Below are 18139 nucleotides of genomic sequence, written 5' to 3' on the forward strand. Positions count from 1 at the left end.
GAAGCTTCGGTATGCGGTGAAAACAACATATGGCAAGAAAAATGTCATGGAATGCCAAATTGCGACATTACACAGCAACTGTAACAAATGCTGCTCTTTATGCATGAGAAACGATCACACTCGGCAAGAGAGCTTGTATAGAGCTGGAGAAAGAGGAGTGGAAAATTCTGAGAGACATATGGAGCACCAAAAAACATGGGAATATCTGCATATACGGAACACGACAGGAACTGTTTGAAAATATTAAACCCATATCGAGCGAGATACGGAAGAGGAGGTTACGATTTGTTGGACACATCATGAGGATGGACGAGGAGAGATTGACTAAGAAGATATGGAATGCAACATGTCACACGGAAAACAACTGGATGAAGGAAGTCAGAGATGAATGGAAGGCTGTAGGAATAAAAGAAAGGGATCTGCAGGCAATAGTACAGGACAGGGAGAAGTATAAAGGGTTGGTGGTTGGTCACAGGTAGCCGGACACCAAAATCAAAGTTGTCTTAACAGAAGAAGAAAGAAACAGAAGAAGCGAAAGGATGAAGAGGTCTTGGGAAGAAAGAAGACGTGCAAAACAAGCCACACGTGATCCTGAAGGGTCATAATGAAGCAAAAGAAGAAAAAGAAACCTAAAACGCCGCGCGGGTTTAGCCGAGCGGTCTTAGGCGCTGCAGACTGTGCGGCTGATCCCGGCGGAGGTTCGAGTCCTCCCTCGGGCATGGGAGTGTGTGTTTGTCCTTAGGATAATTTAGGTTAAGTAATGTGTAAGCTTAGGGACTGATGACCTTAGCAGGTAAGTCCCATAAGATTTCACACACATTTTAACATTTTTGAAACCTAAAACATTAATAGAAGAACAAATAGAGGAACAGACATACATTAGGAGTTCTAATAAAAAGATAATAACTGCAACTAAAATTCAGTTTGAAAACCAATTCTTAAATAACAGCAAAAGTTATTAAGAAAAAATGGCTACTAGAAAGCAATTCGGATAAGATGACGAACTAGCAAGCTTCTTGTCACCTTACACACCCTGCCACTCGTCGTCTTAACCCACCATTTTGGGTTTCAAATGCTAATTTTTACCCTAGTTTATCGTTAACAACCTACACCATACATTGTTCTTTAAGTTACGAGTTGTATTTTGAGAATAGTTTACGGATGAGCAGAAACAGATTCCCCAAGATGAGAAGTTCCTTATACTGTGAAGTCCAAAAATTACAAACGCACGTAAAGAAGACAGACCTTTGTTGCTGCTGCCAGCAGAACGGTCTGTCCCGACATGCCTTTCATAGAACTTCGTTACTCATCGCCTGAGTCTCAGAAACCGCTTCGACAGGTGCATCTATGAAAGTGTTGAAGAAATACCGTGTTCGTCTTACCCGCTTCGTCACCATAGCTCACCTTACCCCACATATCTCGAGCATAAATAACCAAACGATTTGACTTATTTTCTAAAACGTATACACATACTATTTGGAGCAGTATTTTCCCACACTGACTAAGGAGAGCTACAAAATTCTCTATTTTGAATAATTTTTATGGCTTTTATGGGCAATTCCTAACTTAAATTTTTCTTGCGTATGTTCCCAACTAGAATTTCTCTTGTTTAACAGCGAGCTTTTCAAGACTTGACTGGAAAGTTCACTGCAATAGACTGCTGCTCACATCGAGCAGTAAATGACATGAGGAACTTCAGAAAGTAGATTAGCATGTCCCATGCTAAGACCGTCGCACACCAAGAATGGCGACACATTGTCAGGAGAAAGTTCATGTTCCCGGTTTCCTGCAGCGACAGTTGTGCTGCAGTGCGGGTACTGGGTCCGTGACGAAACTTGCTAAATTCTATGGCACGAGTTGCTAAAACTATGTTTTCTCGTTGTTTCATTCCTGGGGGATGCTGGCGGACAACTAGAGAGTTTATGGACTGAGCTGAGCTTTGTTCATGCATTCGGGCATTTTACCGCTAAAATGGCGTGTAAACTAAGTTATTCTTACACCGTACTGGCTGATGTGCATACTGGAGCTCAAGCACGAATGTTTGAACTTAATGGTAATGCACTGTTTGTATCCCATCCAAACCATTCTCTCATTCTGTGCAACAGTTCATCATGTGTGACTTTATTTGGGGTCTTAGAAAGTTTATAATTAAAACTTCGCCCCAGGTGTCAACCTACTTAGCTACGCCACTGCTGGAAAGGTACTAAAAAGTTGAAATACGCGGACAACTACGATTCTTGTGAGCAAAACATTTAAATTGAACATCTATTCAGCTTGAAATCTGGCGATATATGGACCAAAATGCAATGTCGCGTCCATCCATAGTGAAATGGTGACAACTATTTGACTGAGGCTGCACAGACATGTGTGATGCTGATTGGGAAGCCCAGATTTTGCACTATGAAATTTCTATCTTTACGGCAAGCTGCAAGGAAATCTGTAGAGAAAGACTTTTTTAACGATGAGGATATTCACACAGCAGTTCTCGAATGGCTCCGTGACCAAGGAGCGGGTTTCTTTCGTTGAGTTATTGAACGATTGGTAGAACGTTCCGGGCGTTGCTTACAGATACTGTATTTAGTGACTACGTTGAAAAATAGTGTCATGGATCTGCTTCACCATGACGTGTAGAGCAGCATTCGTTAAAAATAACTTGTACTGCCATAATAATATGGAACTACATAAAGGGGGGCGCGTGAGAGAGAGAGAGAGAGAGTGAGAGAGAGAGAGAAAGATCACTGTTAACATATTTTTTCCTTCGTAATCTTCTTTGTCGGACTAAATTCAGTAGGCCTAACTTTGAAATGTAGCATAAGTATCGAACAAATATTTGTCACAAATTTCTGAAGCAAGAATGAATAGCCAATATCTTCAGAAAACGCGTTATTCCGTTGCAAAAAGTTTTTCGGCTGCAGCTCGAAGCCACTTGGCCGAGAGAGGATGCAGTGGACTTGCATTTGGGAGTATCGAGGCTCGTTTCCTCATCCAGACAATGTGATAGGTTTTGCTAAATAGCGTCAGACGAATGGTGGAATGGTTGCTCGTTCAACAATAGCTTCAACAGTGCGTCACCTGGTTCCTTCTCTTCTTCGCTTCTAATATTAGAAAAGAATATGCAGTCTTATATGCTTGAGCACCTACTTCCCATTCCGGCAATAATCACAGGAATTGTGGCAACTACGTTAATTTTTATGCAATGGATCTTTCTGCTTCATAGTATTTCCGGAAGAGTTGCGCGTGATAGTTTTCACGATCAGCGGGTATTCTTATCCAGTGCTTTCGGCGATGTATCTAAAGATAAGACAAGTCTGTATCGACGTACCGCGTGGATTACAGCAACGCTTGCAACACAAATTACACCATGTGAAGTCACGGAAGAACTCCTACATAAAAACGATTCTCACGTTGTGAAGGTCAGTTTACGTCCTTCCTCGCACACCGCTGGCGCTACAGGACAGACAACGACATCTGGTGAGTACTGCGGCAGGTTTGCAATGATTACTAACTCTCCGACAGATATATTGGCGTATATGGGTCATAATGTTCAATTTGATAGCTGCTGTACTTGAGAGCATGTTGTGCTGTATCAAATTGTCGAAACCAGGACGAAAGTTTTACTTTTTAAGGCAAACCAGAAAATTTCGTAATGTTATGAAACTACGGTATATTAATTCATATGTATGTAACACATATATTTGTGGAATGATGGGTCTTGAGTCTTCAACATGGAACATAAAATATACTTTGCAGTCTTCAGTGACGAACACAGCTGTTATTTTCTTTTAAAAAATCCGCGCATCACAAACAAATGAGTGACCAAAGTGTTCACAGTTCCAGAATTAATTCCATGTAATAAGTAAAATGACGCAATAATAAAAAGGTCTGAACTTTTCTGGAGGATCAAGCCAGTTTGCTTTTCCAGTCCTTTGTACAGCAAAGCCATCAGAGAGAGAATAAGCTCCATTAACAAATTGATCTCTTTCTTTTTAAAGAGCCATTCTGACATTCGCATTTAGAGCGAGGTAAACCACAGAGAACCTAAGGCGTATTCATTACTTAAGAACCGTTGCCGGTAACGTACCCGTTTTTTTCTCATACCTTCGAGATCGACACACAGCGAGAGTAATAGCGGAATTGGGGAAATGAATAAGGTCGAATAACTGCCGTCACACTTTTAGGGATTATAGAAATCTTGGCGCTTCTCTTCGCCACAGCGTCGACGAAGCGTTGAGTTTATATAAATAGAAAATAGCTATTTTGACTGTTATCCATTATTATTCCGCGTAGTGAACGACGAATTCCAGCCTCCTCTGAAATTATTAGTGTACATGGGCACTAAGAAAATCTTGTACGGCACCAATAACTACCCAAAATCTTCTGAATTATTAGGTAGCTTCCTTCCTTTCAATACTCTCCTTATCAAAAATTCGTCTCTGTTGCAGGGATATTCATCATAACTACCTACCGGTATTACTATATTGTGTTCAAAATCACTTTAGGTGACAGCAAATAGTGGGATGCAGGTCTCATGGAAGGTACTGCGCGCATTCAACCAATACTACAAACAGTGGCGAATGTCATGGAGAGGGGGAGCAGATATGGGATTATAGCTGTCCCCCTCCCCCCTCACCCATAATTACACCTGTATTTTCTCTCTCTGTCTCAAACAAATTAACGCAAATACCATTGCTTACTCCAGAGAATTTGGAGAAGCCACAATGATACATAATTTCTTAGCTCACCCCCCCCCCCCCCCCTCAAGATTCGACTCTAACTTGTAACTGTAGCTGCCAACCCTCCTCTGTGACTAAACTGTCATCTGACACTTGTTCTTGTAGGGAGTTGTTGTATGAGATCCATTCAGAGAAATGTTCATCCCTAGTTCGACAAAAGGAAATTAACAAGTTAATAAAAAGAATTATTGCCTGCTTAGTTTGATTTATTTGTGTTTAATTTTAAGAATTTTAAGAATTTTATTCACCATGGATCATTTTACAATGATATTGGCTTCGTCATACAAGATGTATTAGTACATACAGAATAACAAAATAAACTTCTGTAAATACATTATAAATACATTTGAAGCATGGCAGTGTACCAAATTACAAAGGATAGCTTTTTAAAGCTAACGCAACAAGCTATCTTATAATCTAATATAATATGGTATTTTATTGTTTATAGTATAAACTTTGTAATTACACACGATTAACCACAGCACAAAATAATATGTTTAACTACAGACAACTTTTAAATGCTTATATTCTCCTCAGGCATCTCAAAGAATTCTTTAATGTCATAGAATGGATGATCGCACATAGATTGCAGTTTACTTTAATATTAGACATGCTTAATTACAAGTGTTATACAGAATAAACAAAACTGTTTACAAATTTATCTTTTGTAAGACAAAACGACTTTTTTAAAAGTAGTAATTGTGATAACAGATAATCAGCAGTTACCAGATATTTTGGATGTAGCAAAAACACATGTGAAACAAATTTTCTTGGTAACACACAGTAATGACAAACACTAATAGTCTACATTAATTTACCCCTGAGACTGCAGGCTTAAGGAAAATAGACGAAGTTATGCATGTATACAGTTCTGCTGAAAAAATACTAATACATTTATACTTAATTGGAAAAACTATTTTTAAATCATATTTGCACTAATACACAGCATCATAAACACAGTTCCCCACTTGGTCTGTACATTATCTTCTGTATTTTCAGCATGCACTTGGTCTTTCATTTTTCTCTCCCCAGGAAGTTGGTTTTCACCTGAAAAAGAAGTGTTATACACCATTTCCAGTTTTAATTTTATGTTTATTCTGTGAATTACTTGCAAGTACTACTTCACCTTATAGCAACCCCTAGAGATAAGATGCTCCTTCAAAGTACTCATTGCCTCTATGCTCTTTATACTGTGTGACAGTCTGTCATAAAATAAGCTTCATGCATTTGTAGGGTCCCTATCTTATCATTTTCAAACTTTTGCTGCAGATATGGAACTTTATCTAGTTCTTGTGTTGTGGTTATGAAAATTGCAGGATTCCTATGGTGGTAGTTTCACTGTGCCACTGATAACATTCTTTTGAAGTTTTAAAATTCTCTGAATATGTACATCTGCTGACCCTCCCCACAGCGCAATGTGTGTGGGAAATAAGACCGTAGGACTTTTTAACTGAGATTTGTGTATCCACCATTTACAATATTTTCTTCATTAATATTTGTACTTATTTTAGAACAGATTTCATTGATGTGGTTTCCACTGCCAGAGATTTGTCCACATTACTCCTAGAAACTTATTAGAGTTAACTTCTTCTAGGTCTTCATACCAAATGTCCAGAATAAAATCCTCTGAGCAGATAGTTCCATTTGTTACAAATTTTGTAGATTTTGTTTTCTTCCTGTTGATCAACAGATTATTTTCTCAATGGTATGTTTGTATTATTTGCATATTCTCACTGGCTCTCTTCTCCAAATTCTTTACTAAGTCACTACATACTAGTAAGGTTGTGCCATTGATATACATAAATGCTTTTTGGTTTACCACTGTTGGCAAGCCATTTTCATAGAAGACATAGAGCAGAAGTCCTAGTGCTGAACCCTGAGCTACTCTATGTTTTACCTACAGAAAATCAGAGCAGACATTTTTCTCAGTGTTTCCAGCTTAATGTTTTATTTCAACACACAGCTCTCTGTTTTCAACAAAGGTTTTTATATAATGTCCTTGGCTTATTCCCTTATGCCATAGAAGTGCTGTTTCTCTAGAAAAATTCTCTGACACACCCAATCAAAAGCTTAGGAAAAGTCTAAGTATGCACCATAAACTTTTTTCCTCTGATCATCCAGGGCCTTAATTACGATTGTTATGAACATTGTCACTGCAATCTTCATGGAATCTCCCCTTTCTTAACCCATGTTGTGCATTATTTAAGATATTTTGTCTCTTTATGAAGCTTATCTTTCTCTAATTAATTGCTGTTAATAGTACATATTAGACAGAACAGATGTGATAGTTACTGGCCTAGGATTTCCTGGTTCTCATCTCTCCTCTCCTTTAAATACTGGCACTACCTTGCTCCTTGTTAAATATTTTAGGAACACTTCTTTCATTTGCCAAATTTATCTAGAATGTCGAAGGCTCTGCAGGATATATAGCACATTGTTTAACCATTGTTGTTGATATGTCATCCAAATCCTCTCTATTTTTATTTTCAGTGCTTCAATTATTTTGATACATACAGTTCATCTGTAAGGGAAGCCACCCACTTGGGGTTTTCTGTGCTCATTGGTACTCTGTGCTCATTGGTACTGCTATGTTTTGTTTTAGAAGTTGCTTCCTTGTGACTATGATGCTGACTGAAGCTACACTCTAAGAGAAAAAAAAGATGATGCACCACAAATAAATTATTCAAATGGTACAAAATTGATAGATGTGATTTACATGTACAGACAGTCAAATGATTCCAATTTCAGAAAAATAAGACGTTTTATTCAAGAGAAGGAGCTTCATAAACTGGGCAAATCACTAATGTGTTGGTGCACCTCTGGCCCTAATGCAAGCAGTTACTCAGTCTCTGGCCCATATGCAAGCAGTTATTCAGCTTTGCACTGATTGACAGAGTTGTTGAATGTCCTCATGAGGGATATTGTGGCAAATTCTGTCCAATTGATGTGTTAGATAATCAAAATTCTGAGCTGGTTGGAGAGTCCTGCCCACAGTGCTCCAAACATTCTAGCCAAGTAATAGAAACACTTACTGTGTGTGGGCGGGAATTATCTTGCTGAAATGTAACTTCAGGACAGCTTGCCATGATGGGCAACAAAAAGGGGCATAGAATATTGTCAACATAGCACTGTGATGTAAGGGTGCCACAGATGATGACTAAAGGGGGCCTGGTATGAAAAAAAGGGCACCCCAGATCATCATTTCTGGTTGTCAGGCCATATGGCTGACAACAGTCAGGTTGGTATCCCACCAGTGTCCACAGTGTCTCGAGACATGTCTTCAGCCTGTAATCTCATTGACTCGAGTAGTCCTTTGAATTGAGCTCCAATGACAGGGAAGGCATGTGTGGCGAACAGCAGTGGGACACCATACGGTCCAAGAACCACGAGTAATGGTCTGGCGTGCCATTTGTTTCATAGCAGAACCTCTTTAGTTGTCATCTGTGGCACCCTTTCAGCACAATGGCACACTGATAGCACTCTGAGCCATCCTGAGCAAACATTTCAGCAAGATAATGCTCTCCCATAGGAAGCAATAGTTCCCATTGCTTGGCTTCATGTTTGCCAAACCCTACCTTGGCCAACAAGGTCCCTAGATCTCTCACCAATTGAGAATGTTTGGAGCATTATGGGGAGATCTCCAAGCAGCTCAGGATTTTGATGACCTAAGATGCCAGTTGGATGGAATTTGGCACAGTATCCCTCAGGATGACATCCACCAACTCTGTGAATCAATGTCAAACTAAATAACTGCTTGCATAAGAGCCACAAGTGCTGAAACACATTATTTATTTGCTCAGTTTGTGGATGTCCTTCTCTTGAATAAATTGTCCACATTTTCTGAACTTGTAATCATTTTTTTTGGTTTGTAAGAGTACATCTCATCTACCAATTTTCATCCCATTTGGATAATTCCTTTGTAGTGTATATGTATGGTTTTTTTTTTTTTTTTTTTTTTTTTTTTTTTTTTTTTTTGGTCGTAGAGTGTATCACACACCTGTTATGGAACTGTCACTTCTTGTCCATTGCTTGTTAACATCATATTTATATCTTTTAAGACATATGGCTCTTTTCTGTTCTCATTTACATAATTCCAGACTGTTTTAGAGATGTTAGAAGAAGTTTGTATTTTTAGTTTTTGGTAGCTAGCCTTTGCTTCTCTTATCATCCAGGTGCATGCTTTCTTGTAGCACCTGTACGCCTCATTACTTGTGTGTCTTTTGCCTTTCTGGCGAATGTCGTAAAGCACAATCAGTTCGTTTCTTGCTTTTTCATTTTAATAGTCATAAATTTCTTGTTTGTTTTATCACCAGTAGTTCTGTGTACTTCAGGACAAGTTACATTTATGAGGCATCTTAATATGTCACAGAAAGTTTCCCAACTGTGTCACAGAAAGTTTCCCAGCTCTTTTTTACACTGTCCTCTATAAAAGTATCATCTCATTTTTATGGTTTTAGCAAAATTTTCAGCGTTTTATAATGTAAATGAAAACTCTGCTTGAAAATTCACAAGAAAATATGTGAGAAAGAAGAGGAAGCTGGAAAGCAAGGGAAAACAATGTATGGATAAGGGGAGCATCATGATAGATTCATTTGCTGAGTTTCCGGTACATCATCATGTTTAGGACTACTATTGCAAAAAGGATCATTCAATATTCAACAAATAACCAGATAGAATTAAGGAAGCAGATCTGTTTCTAGGTAGCTGCACATTGATATTTTCAGCTGTGCATAACCTGGATTTTCACTACGATTCTGTGGTTGTAAGCTGTTGTTGGAAAGAGAAACTATAGCTGAATGGGTATGCCAATTTGTGAGGCAGATGTGAATGTTGATGAAGGAGTGTGACTATGAAATGTGGAACAGTTCTAGCCATATTCTAAAGAAGAAATGGACAGATGACACACTTAGAGGAACATTGACAATGTTTTCTGACAAGGGAAGCAGACTTATCTTTTGCTGTCAGAAACCTCACAAATTTTCTGTAAAAGTGTCACACACAAGAGTCATACAGAGGTGATGAATGTGAGCAAGCCTTGTAGATGGCAGCTGAATGAACCAAGCCCACTGTTCCCATGTAAACCATGTTGGCAATAAGCATATGCTCATTTATGATGGTTGGTCATGGGTTGAAGACAGGAAAAAGAGGGGTAGGTTAAACTATGTACCTCTCCTGGTTAATTCTTAAATCATCTTTCTTGTTTGTTTTTACAATCCGTTTTTCACCACCCTCTGTGCCTGCATTCTTGCTGGGGCCCATCTTGTTGGCTCTTGGAAAGATGCTGCTGTTCCTGCTTTTTAAATAAAAAAAAGACAGGAGATTATCATTAACAATCATGATATGTTTATTAAGAGGTTCTTATACTCATTAATACCAAATATATGAACACCGTCAATGATTATTGATGGTGCTCCTAACCATTCTGATGACAGGCCACCTCCCATGGTAAAGTGCTAGGGGAGGTGACTGATTTGCTTCAGATTAACAAGGTTGAACTAAGTGAGAATCTTAGAAAGGTGAAGCTTTTTGAATTAACACCTCTCCACAAACCATGGTTCTCCAGATAGATTCTATTAGCTGGCAAAAACATATGTGCATTTGAAAGCTCCTCAGTTGAATTAGAAGAACAAAATATTGTCCTTAGCTCAACCAAAGTTAATGGGTCTTTTACAGAAAGTCAGTAATAACAAAAAGAAAAGGGTTTTAATAGCTGATGATTTCAATACAAATTTATCAAGTGAAACCAGTGACTCAATATGGTTTATGGACCTAATCCAAAAATTTGGGTCAAGGCAAACTTCACAGAATTCACAAGAAAAAATAACAATACAGAAACCTGTATCGATAATATTCTAATAAATTATAAATTCAATAATGCAAGGAAGCTATGTGTAATTTAGGATTTTCGGACCATTCTGCTTTCTTTACTGAAATTACTAATACAAATGAACAAAGTACTAGAAAAACTTCCAACAAAAGACATTTTACTGTTAAAAACGTAAAATTGTTCTTCTCTAAATTAGAAGAGATGGAGTGGCAAGTCCAAGATGAGATGCCAATCTCTGTACATTTCAACATAATTTTTGAAAATTTTTTCCATGTATGTAATGAAATATTTCCACTTAAAGTGTGTCAGACAAAAGTGTTTAATAAGCTAAATTGGCTCACTGCTGGAATAAAAATATCCAGTGAAAAAAAGACAACTGCACAAGGAACTGAAAAACGACAAAGACCCTGTTTCCATTAACTATGTTAAACAGTATAAAAGCATATTTAAAAGCATAGTGAAAGCAGCAACAGAAATTGTTAACAATACATCTCTGCTCATGGAAACAAATCAAAGGCAGCATGGTCCATCGCAAAATCAGAACTGGGCATTAGAACTGACAGCAAAGATATTTCCAAAATTAAGGTGGAATATTTAGTAGAGAAAATGATCACATAATTAAACAACTTTTCATTGTGACTTAAAACGTCTGTTATAGGGATGAGAATAATGTCAATAGAGTTTCCATTGTCACAAAAAAGAAGTGTAGGTAAATTCAGCAGAATGTTTGGAAAGTGTGGCTTACATACCTGCATAGCAAAATTATATTTTCATAATCTCCTTTACTCGGTCCCTTCCAAATAATACAAACTTCTCAACAGGGGGAAGAATAACCACCCATGCCCTGAAGAAAGAACATGGTTTGATCATTCTCTGTGCAAGCAAAATCTTCAACATTGTTGTGATGAAACACAGTGAATACCTGATTGACATCATCTACCAACTGTCTAACTCTTCTACCCACAAACTTGCCCCAGTGATCCCATCTCAGAAGTCCAGCATAACCTCTAATTCCTTCTCAAATCTTTAGGCCAACCTAGAACCTCTTTACTGAATCCATTTCTATCCTCAGTTCATTACCCCTTCTCACCCATTTTCTACATACTTTCCAAAATCCATAAACTAACCATCCTGGTAACCACAGTGTAGGTTTTTATTGCACTCCCATGGAAATAATAATGGCCTTCACTTACCAACACCTCCAAACTCCTTAGAAGAACAGTTCCTGATGGTAGGGACCCTGTATGACATATATGCTCTCCAGGAAATTTCTAAAGAAACAGCAACTACTACACAACAGGTGTGATAGGTCTAAAGAGGCCCTTGACGTGCAGTGTGTGGAGGGTGTAGTTCAGAGGACAGAGGTGGTTTTGTGAAGTTTTGGTTTTGCCATTTCTTCTACATCTTCGTGATGAGTTTTTTGTGAACAGTTCCATCTTCCATGATGACAACAACTGTATTAAAGATCTACATGTATATGTTCCCAAATCAAAAAATGGAAAATCCAGGATGTAATGTGACAATATTATAAAGAGGAAAGTTGCCACTCATCATAGGCCTTACTGGCTGAAAGATTTATTTATTTGTGACAGTCTTTTTGTTGTGCCTATCTGCGACTCAGCATCTCCTCCATATGGTGAGTGACAACATTCCTTTTCGTAATATTGTTCATACATTATTGGCTTGACAAATGCACTGTCATGCCTTGACTGGCTCACTAAATCATCCAATCTCCATTCCACAGGAAATTTGTGGGACTGTATGCATCATTGGGTAAAATGTAGAGGTCATCATCCCTGCAATGTGGTAGATCTTTGAGTTCTTTTAATCATTGAATGCCAGAATGAATTTTTCATGCAGCAATGAAGGGTGTACTTGTATGAAACATACTGGCAAATTAAAACTGTGTGCCAGACTGAGACTTGAACTGGGGATCCTTGCCCTTCGTGGGAATGTGCTCTACTGATTGAGCTACCCAAGGACAACTCATGACCCATCCTCACAGCTTTACTTTCACTGATATCTCATCTCCTATCTTCAGAACTAAGCTATGTCTGTGCATTATTCATTCTTTCAGGATTGCTAGTTCTGCAAGTTATACTGAAGAACTTCTGTGAAGTTTGTGGAAGATAGCAGATGAGGTAATGGCAAAGTAAAGCTGTGAAGACAGGTCATGAGTCATACCTGGGTAGCTCAGTTGGTACAGCACTTTCTTGCCGAAGCCAGTCATGAGTTCAAATAGCAGTCTGGTGCACAGTTTTAATCAGCCAGGAAGTTTCATACAGTGTTTACTCTGGTACAAAGTGAAAAATTCATTTTGGAAATATCCCCCAGGCTGTAGCTAAGCCATGTACTACACTATCCCTTCTTCCAGGAGAGCTGATCCCACAAGCTATGCACGAGGAAGTTTTGGAAGGTAGGAGATGATGTACTGGTAGAATTAAAGCTGTGGAGATGGGTGATGAGTTGTGCTTGTGTAGCTGTCAGCAGAGTACTTGCACACAAAAGGCAAACATCCTGATTTCGAGTCTCAGTTTTAATCTGCCAGGAAGTTTCAATCAGTGAGTGGTCTGAGCTGGATATGGTGTACCAATAGATCCTCTAATACTCTTCCTCACCAAACCAAGGCTGTTATGACACAGTATGACCATGTTTCTCCTGGGGGTCACTATTTTTGTTTGTTTGGTAAACTAACATGATCTGTTGAAACAAAGATCATGTAACTCAAATAACATGGCGTGAGAATCCTATGCATGAATGACATAGGGCTGTGCAAGATTTGGGATTTTAACATTATCACTACACTAGCATGCAAAGATTAGAGCTAAAAGAATAACAAACTGGAATTCTGCAACTGGCTGTTGCATCAATGCAGTAAACAGCAATATTTACTGATGAGTGTACTTTGGACTGATGAAGCTATACCAGGAAAGATATTGTGAACATATACAAGACACATTTCTAGGCATCAGAAAACCATTCTTTAGATTGTGAATAAGGATTTCAAATCTGAAGATCCATTAAAATATGGGCTGGAATTTTGAAAAACTCAAAAATTGGTCCAGTTTGTATTTGCTTAATGAGACTGAATTATATTCACTTCTGTGTTCTCCTTAGAGATGATCTTTCTGTTCTATCATATACCCTTATATCATGGATGTGTTGTGTGACATTGTTTACGTAATGGAAGGTGACTGAAGGATCAGTTGTGATATTCCTGTTTCTTGTTCAACAAGATCTTATGATTTACCTCCAGGGGAGTTCTTCTGTGGGATCCAATCTAACCTCAGGAATGCACAGACAAAATGAACACAACACATTATTACATCTAGGAATAACTTGTACAAAACACTTGCCACAGAGTGGCTACACTATTAGTCCAATAATCCTACTCAAAAGTCAACCTGTAACTGAGGACATAGTTGCTTTCGCGTTTACTAATATAAGTGTGGAAGCATAGATGAAACACATTGAAGATTGTATAGTCATTGTATTTATTACGCTGAATCAGATCATGTAGCACATATCAGCCAATAAAGCACTTTCACAAATAAGAGAAAGAGGTAAATAGCTTGTTCAAAGAGTGAATATTATTTCCTAATACATTTAATATTTCTCAAATCAATAAATATTTTGTAACACATACATTCTCAAGTAGCCGATGTTCGTACTCATGGTTGACGCTATCTCCATACTAAATTTCTTCGAACTCACTTCTGTGGTTCAGTCATGAAAACGTTACAGACAGAGTTACTTTTGCACTTGTGATACCAGTGTGGATAAAATTTTAACTGTTGTTGTTGTTGTTGTTGTTGTGGTCTTCAGTCCTGAGACTGGTTTGATGCAGCTCTCAGTGCTACTCTATCCTGTGCAAGCTTCTTCATCTCCCAGTACCTACTGCAGCCTACATCCTTCTGAATCTGCTTAGTGAATTCATCTCTTGGTCTCCCTCTATGATTTTTACCCTCCAATACTAAATTGGTGATCCCTCGATGTCTCAGAACATGTACTACCAACCGATCCCTTCTTCTAGTCATGTTGTGCCACAAGCTCCTCTTCTCCCCAATTCTATTCAATACCTCCTCATTAGTTATGTGATCTACCCATCTAATCTTCAGGATTCTTCTGTAGCACCACATTTCAAAAGCTTCTATTCTCTTCTTGTACAAACTATTTATCGTCCATGTTTCACTTTCATACATGGCTACACTCCATACAAATACTTTCAGAAACGACTTCCTGACATTTAAATCTATACTCGATGTTAACAAATTTCTCTTCTTCAGAAACGCTTTCCTACCCGTTGCCAGACTTGCTGTCTCTGACAGAATTACAATGTCATCAGCGAACCTCAAAGTTTTTATTTCTTCTCCATGGATTTTAATACCTACTCCAAACTTTTCTTTTGTTTCCTTTATTGCTTGCTCAATATACAGATTGAATAACATCAGGGAGAGGCTACAACCCTGTCTCACTCCCTTCCCAACCACTGCTTCCCTTTCATGTCCCTCGACTCTTATAACTGCCATCTGATTTCTGTACAAATTGTAAATAGCCTTTCGCTCCCTGTATTTCACCCCTGCCACCTTCAGAATTTGAAAGAGAATATTCCAGCCAACATTGTCTAAAGCTTTCTCTAAGTCTACAAATGCTAGAAATGTAGGTTTGCCTTTACTTAATCTTTCTGCTAAGATAAGCCATAGGGTCAGTATTGCCTCACGTGTTCCCGCATTTCTACGAATCCAAACTGATCTTCTCCGAGGTCAGCTTCTATCAGTTTTTCCATTTGTCTGTAAAGAATTCACATTAGTATTTTGCAGCTGTGACTTATTAAACTGATAGTTCAGTAATTTTGACATCTGTCAACACCTGCTTTCTTTGGGATTGGAATTATTATATTCTTCTTGAAGTCTGAGGGGATTTCGCCTGTCTTGTACATCTTGCTCACCAGATGGTAGAGTTTAGTCAGGGCTGGCTCTCCCAAGGCCATCAGTATCTATCTTACCCCTAGTGAGATAAGCCTCTACATCCTTAAATTTGTCCTCTAGCCATGCCTGCTTAGCCATTTTGCACTTCCTGTCGATCTCATTTTTGAGACGTTTGTATTCCTTTTTGCCTGCTTCATTTACTGCATTTTTATATTTTCTCCTTTCATCAATTAAATTCAATATTTCTTCTGTTACCCAAGGGTTTCTACTAGCCCTCGTCTTTTTACCTATTTGATCCTCTGCTGCCTACACTATTTCATCCCTCAAAGCTACCCATTCTTCTTCTACTGTATTTCTTTCCCTCATTCCTGTCAATTGTTCCCTTATGCTCTCCCTGAAACTCTGTACAACCTCTGGTTCTTTCAGTTTATCCAGGTCCCATCTTCTTAATTTCCCACCTTTTTGCAGTTTCTTCAGTTTTAGTCTACAGTTCATAACCAATAGATTGTGGTCAGAGTCCACATCTGCCCCTGGAAATGTCTTATAATTTAAAACCTGGTTCCTAAACCTCTATCTTACCATTACATAATCTATCTGATGCCTTTCAGTATCTCCAGGGTTCTTCCATGTGTACAACCTTCGTTCATGATTCTTAAACCAAGTGTTAGCTATGATTAAGTTATGCTCTGCGCAAAATTCTACCAGGCGGCTTCCTCTTTCATTTTCATATTCACCTACTATGTTTCCTTCTCTCACTTTTCCTACTCTTGAACTCCAGTCACCTATGACTATTAAATTTTCGTCTCTCTTCAGTACCTGAATAATTTCTTTTATCTCATCACACATTTCATCAATTTCTTCGTCATCTGCAGAGCTAGTTGGCATACAAACTTGCACTACTGTAGTAGGCGTGGGCTTCATGTATATCTTGGCCACAATAATGCATTCACTATGCTGTTTGTAGTAGATTACCCACACTCCTATTTTTTTTATTCATTATTAAACCTACTCCTGCATTACCCCTGTTTGATTTTGTATTTATGACCCTGTATTCACCTGACCAAAAGTCTTGTTCCTCCTGCCACCGAACTTCACTAATTCCCACTATATCCAACTTTAACCTATCCATTTCCCTTTTTAAATTTTCTAATCTACCTGCCCGATTAATGGATCTGACATTCCACGCTCTGATCCGTAGAATGCCAGTTTTCTTTCTCCTGATAACAACGTCCTCTTGAGTAGTCCCTGCCCAGAGATCCGAATGGGGGACTATTTTACCTCCTGAATATTTTACCCAAGAGGATGCCATCATCATTTAATCATACAGTAAAGCTGCATGCCCTCGGGAAAAATTATGGCTGTAGTTTCCCCTTGCTTTCAGCCGTTCGCAGTACCAGAACAGCAAGGCCATTTTGTTTAATGTTACAAAGCCAGATCAGTCAATCATCCAGACTGTTGCCCCTGCAACTACTGAAAAGGCTGCTGCCCCTCTTCAGGAACCACACGTTTGTCTGGCCTCTCAACAGATACCCCTCCGTTGTGGTTGCACCTACAGTACGGCTATCTGTATCGTTGAGGCACGCAAGCCTCCCCACCAATGGCAAGGTCCATGGTTCATGGTACTGCATAAATAGAATAGCTAATTCACAGGATAAAGTTAAAACCATATGGCCAGTTGTGAAGGAAGTGTTTGGTCAGTAGCACAAAGTCGACGATATAAAGTCAGTTTGTAATAAAAATATTTATGTTACCCATAAATCAAATATATGTGCAGTATTTAACAATCATTTGCTGAGCATTGCTGCTGAATTAAATAAACATTTAGTTTCTACAGAGAATCATGTAACTCTCTTGGAAAATGCCTTTCCGAGACTGATGTATGAAATATTCCTCTGTAATACTGACAGGGGAGAGATTGAGTCAATAATTGAATCACTGAAGACTAAGGACTCTCACGAATATAATGGAGTGCCTAGCAGATTATTAAAGTACTGTGCTGCACATGTTAGCCTCGTACTCAGCCATATTTATAATTTTTCCTCTAGGAATGGTCAGTTTAAAGTATTCAGTAGTAAAGATGCTTTACAAAAAGGGAGAAAGGGATAATGAAGGCAATTTCAGACCTGTGTCTATGCCATCAGTGTTTGCTAAAGTTATTGAAATGGCTGTGTATGTAAGGATAATTGATCATTTTATATCACGTAATTTGCTATCAGATGTACAGTTCGGCTTTAGAAGTGATTTAACAACTGAAAATGCTATATTGTCTATTCTCTGTGGGGTACTGGAGGGTTAAGCAAAAGGTTTTGAACTCCAGGCATATTTTTTGATTTGACTAAGGTGTTGATCACAAAATATTGCTCCAGAAGTTGGACCATTATGGTATATGGGGAGTAGCTCGCAATTGGTTCACCTCTTACTTTAACAGGCAACAAGAAGTAATTATTCACAGTGTTGAGAGTGGCTGTAATATGGGGTCTGAGTGGGGTATGGTCAAATAGGGGGTGCCCCAGGGATCAGTGTTGGGGCCACTCCTGTTCCTTATTTATATAAATGATATGCCCTCCAGTATTACGGCTAACTCTAAAATATAACTGTTTGCTGATGACACTAGCTTGGTAGTAAAGTATGCTGTGTGCAACATTGGCTCA

General features: G+C 38.6%; 1 protein-coding gene across 1 annotated transcript in view; it reads left to right on the top strand.

Moving 5' to 3' along the window:
- The first annotated feature begins 3438 nt into the window (after window positions 1–3438).
- LOC126089419 (ankyrin-1-like) overlaps window positions 3439–18139 on the top strand; it is a 337936-nt gene continuing 323235 nt past the window's right edge. The window contains exon 1 of the mRNA XM_049906908.1: window positions 3439–3471. The gene's annotated coding sequence lies outside the window, so the exon portion shown is untranslated. The remainder of the gene's footprint in view (window positions 3472–18139) is intronic.

Source organism: Schistocerca cancellata, chromosome 1, assembly GCF_023864275.1.
Source record: "Schistocerca cancellata isolate TAMUIC-IGC-003103 chromosome 1, iqSchCanc2.1, whole genome shotgun sequence".
NCBI lineage: Eukaryota > Metazoa > Arthropoda > Insecta > Orthoptera > Acrididae > Schistocerca > Schistocerca cancellata.